This window comes from Neofelis nebulosa, chromosome 10 (genome assembly GCF_028018385.1).
Source record: "Neofelis nebulosa isolate mNeoNeb1 chromosome 10, mNeoNeb1.pri, whole genome shotgun sequence".
Taxonomy (NCBI): domain Eukaryota; kingdom Metazoa; phylum Chordata; class Mammalia; order Carnivora; family Felidae; genus Neofelis; species Neofelis nebulosa.
Window position 1 is genome coordinate 50,002,266 of NC_080791.1, and position 4,582 is coordinate 50,006,847.

The following is a 4,582-nucleotide window of genomic DNA, read 5'->3' on the forward strand; positions in this document are numbered from 1 at the left end:
TTTATGAGTCTCTTTTATTTTGTCACCCTCCCTGTTTTTATATTATTTTTGTTTCCCTTCCTTTATGTTTGTTCTCCATATTTATGAGTCTCTTTTATTTTGTCACCCTCCCTGTTTTTATATTATTTTTGTTTCCCTTCCTTTATGTTCATCTGTTTTGTCTCTCAAAGTCCTCATATGAGTGAAGTCATATGATTTTTGTCTTTCTCTGACTGACTAATTTCACTTAGCATAATACCCTCCAGTTCCATCCACTTGGTTGCAAATGGCAAGATTTCATTCTTTTTGATTGCTGAGTAATACCCATTGTGTGTATATACCACTTATTCTTTATCCATTCATCTGTTAATGGACATTTGGGCTCTTTCCATACTTTGGCTATTGTTGATAGTGCTTCTATAAACATTGGGGTGCACATGCCCCTTCGAAACATGTGCATGTGCCACTGTATTACTTGGATGAATACCTAGCAGCGCAATTGCTGGATCATAGGGTAGTTCTATTTGTAATTTTTTGAGGAACCTCCATACTGTTTTCCGGAGTGGCTGCACCAGTATGCATTCCCACCAGCAGTGAAAAAGAGATCCTCTCTGCATCCTCGCCAACATCTTTTGTTGCCTGAGTTGTTCATTTTAGCCATTCTGACTGGTGTGAGATGGTATCTCATTGTGGTTTTGATTTATATTTTCCTGATGATGAGTGATGTTGAGCATTTTTTTCATGTGTCTGTTAGCCATCTAGATCCCTTCTTTGGAAAAGTGTCTATTCATGAAGAGAGAGAGAGAATCTTAAGCAGGCTACACGCTCAGCACAGAGCCTGATGCAGGGCTTGATCCCATGACCCTGGGATCATGACCTGAGCTTAAGAGCCAGACCTTCAACTGACTGAGATGCCCAGGAGCCCCTAATTGAAGTATAATTTATATATAATAGTATATTAGTTTCAGCTGTACCACATAATGATTCAACAATTCTATGCATTACTCACTGCTGAACAAGATCAGTGTGCTCCTAATCCCCTTGATTTCACCCATTCCCATACCCATCTAGCTTCTGGCAGCCACCAGCTTGTTTTCTGCATTTAAGAGTCCATTTCTTCACCTATTTTTTCTTTGTTTGTCTTCTGCCCACTTTTAAATTGGATTATTTGTTTTTTGTGTGTGTTGAATTGTATAAGTTCTTTATATATTTTGGATATTAACCCCTTATCAGATATCTCATTTGCAAATGTCTCCTCCCATTGAGGGGGTTACCTTTTTGTTTTGTTGCTGATTTCCTTCACTGTGCAAAAGTGTTTTATTTTGGTGTAGTCCCAATGGTTTAATTTTGCTTTTGTTTCCCTTGCCTTAGGAGGCATATCCACAAATACAGTACTAGGGCTGGTGTGCAACAGATTATTGCCTATATTTTCTTTTAGGAATTTTATGGCTTCAGGTCTCACATTTAGGTCTTTAGTCCCTTTTGAATTTATTTTTGTGTAAGGTGTAAGAAGGTGGTCCAGTTTCATTCTTTTGCATATTGTTGTCTAGTTTTGTATCCTGCATTTAACTGAATTCATATGTCAGTTCTAATAGTTTTTTGATGGAGTCTTTAGGGTTTTCCAAATATAGTGTCATGTCATCTGCAAATAGTGGAAATTTTAATTTTCCTTACCAATTTGTATGCTTTTATTTCCTTTTATTTTTCTGATTGCTTTGGCTAGGATTTCCAGTAACATGTTGAATAAAAATGGTGAGAGTGGACATCCTTGTCTTATTGCTGATCTTAGAGGAAAAGCTCTCAGTTTTTCCCCATTGAGGATGATGATAGCTGTAGATTTTCATACATGGCCTTTAATAGGTTGAGATATGTTTTCTCCAAACCTACTTTGTTGAGAGCTTTTATTATGAATGCATGTTGTATTTGTCAAATTCTTTTTCTGTATCTATTGAGATGATCCCAACTGTGAGATCATGTCTTGAGCCAAAATCAAGAGTTGGACACTTAACCAACTGAGCCACCCTGGGACCTTGGGATGATCTATGATTTTTATCCTTTCTCTTGATGTGATGTATCACATTGAGTGATTTGTAAATATTGATTCACACCTGCATCCCTGGAATAAATCAGACTTAATCTTAGTGAATGGCTTTTTAAAATGTATTTTTGTATTCAGTTTACTAATATTTTGCTGAGAATTTTTGCACCTGTGTTCATCAGAGATACCAGCCTGTTTTTTAGTGTCTTTGGTTTTGATGTCAGGGTAATGTTGGCCTCATAGAATGAATTTGGAAGCTTTCCTTCATCTTCTATCTTTTGGAATAGTTTGAGAAGGATGGGCATTAACTCTTCTTTAAATATTTGGTAGAATTTACCTGTGAAGCCATCTGGTCCTGGATTTTGTTTGTTGGAAGTTGTTTGATTACCAATTCAATCTCATCACTAGTAACTGGTCTGCTCAAATTTTCTGTTTCTTCCTGACTCAGTTTTGGGAGGTTATATGTTTCTAGGAATTTATCCACTTCTTCTACATCGTCCAATTGATGAGCATATAATTTTTCATAGTATGCTCTTATAATCCTTTGTATTTCTGTGGTGTTGGTTTTTATTTCTATTTTTTGTCATTAGCATTTTTATTTAGTATAGTTTATGCTAGAACAGAAATACATAATAATATGCCCTTTCTTATCACAGGGAGTCTTTTATACAACCAAAATCATAGCTAACATTTTATATGACAAAAGAAAATTGAACCAAATCTGTAAATTCTCAGGAAAGCAATAAGGATAGAAGAAAATAATGTATTTTATATAAATTATATAGGACAGTTACAAGGAAAATCCATTACTTTCCTCTCTGACTCAATTTTACAAAATAAAGTCAACATATATTATTCTGTGAATTGGTAAGAGTGCATAAACACTGTGGCCCTTTCAAAAATATAACAAACTGTTATCTTGATGTCATATGTTTTTTTTTTTAATTTTTTTTCAACGTTTTTTATTTATTTTTGGGACAGAGAGAGACAGAGCATGAATGGGGGAGGGGCAGAGAGAGAGGGAGACACAGAATCGGAAACAGGCTCCAGGCTCCAAGTCATCAGCCCAGAGCCTGACGCGGGGCTCGAACTCACGGACCGCGAGATCGTGACCTGGCTGAAGTCAGACGCTTAACCGACTGCGCCACCCAGGCGCCCCTATTGTTCTTAGTTCTTAACTGGAGTTTAGCTTCCTTTCATAGTCTTCTTTAGGTTGTGGTATTTGGGCAGGATTTTCATCAGAAAATCCAGCTGTAGTGTCTGGGGCTGTGGTCGGTTAGTCTGCACCTGACAAAGGCAGTCTGTACCATACATAGATCATTGTATTCTCAGGGATGACCTCAAATGTATTCAGGTTGCAGCAAGCCCCAATGATGCAACTACTTGTCAATATTATGTTTCTGCCCACATATGCTTTTGATTCAATTGCATTGTCTCCCATTTTCATGGTTTGGAAATAACAGCTAACGTCAAACACATTATTGTTGCCATTGATCATAGGTTTCGGCTTTGGATCTTCAAGCATCAAGGGTGATATTATTAGGGTAAGCATTTATGATAAGCACCTGTTCTTCTTTTATTTTTTAGTTTGTTTATTTATTTATTTATTTATTTATTTATTTATAGTTTTATAATACAGTATTGTTCAATTTATTTTTTAAATTTACATCCAAGTTAGTTAGCGTATAGTGCAACAATGATTTCAGGAGTAGATTCCTTAATGTCCCTTACCCATTTAGCCCATCCCTCCTCCCACAACCCCTCCAGTAATCCTCTGTTTGTTCTCCATATTTAAGAGTCTCTTATATTTTTGTCCCCCTCCCTGTTTTTATATTATTTTTGCTTCACTTCCCTTATGTACATGTTTTGTCTCTTAAAGTCCTCATATGCGTGAAGTCATAGATTTGTCTTTCTCTAGTTTTGCTTAGCATAATGCCCTCTAGTTCCATCCATGTAGTTGCACACTTGTTCTTCTTTTAAATTACCTTCACCGATCACTCTTGGCCAAGCTTCTGAAATAATTCATGCTTTAGAGTGAATCACTGTCCTAGGTCCTATAGTAATATCGCCCCAAATTTCACTTTCTATATACACAACTGCTCCAGGAGCAATCTTCACACTCTTTTCAGCCTTCTCTGCCATGCTTTGGCCCTTGTCTTATTTCTCCTCCATTTCTGATTTTATTTATTTGAGTCCTTTCTCTCTCTTTGTTGGGTCTGGCTAAATGGTTATCAATTTTATTTTATTTTTTCCAAGAACCAGCTCCTGGTTTCATTGAACTGTTCTTTTGTTTAATTTAGTCATTTCTGCTCTAATCTTTATTATTTCCTTACTTCTACTGGCTTTGGGATTTGTTTGTTCTTCTTTTTCTAGCTTCTTTAGATATATACAAAGTTTGTTTATTTGAGATTTTATTTTATTTTGTGATGGAGTCCTCTATTGCAATGATCTTCCCTCTTAGAACAAACAGCTTTTGCTGCATCCCAAAGATTTTGGACTATTATGTTTTCATTTTCATTTGTACCCATGTATTTTTTTATTTCCTTTTTGATTTCTTGGTTGACC

The 4,582-nt window shown here is 36.1% G+C and overlaps 1 pseudogene; it reads right to left on the bottom strand.

Moving 5' to 3' along the window:
- Nucleotides 1-3,184: 3,184 nt before the first annotated feature.
- Nucleotides 3,185-4,159, bottom strand: LOC131488570 (dynactin subunit 6-like; annotated as a pseudogene).
- Between the last annotated feature and the right edge of the window lie 423 nt (nt 4,160-4,582).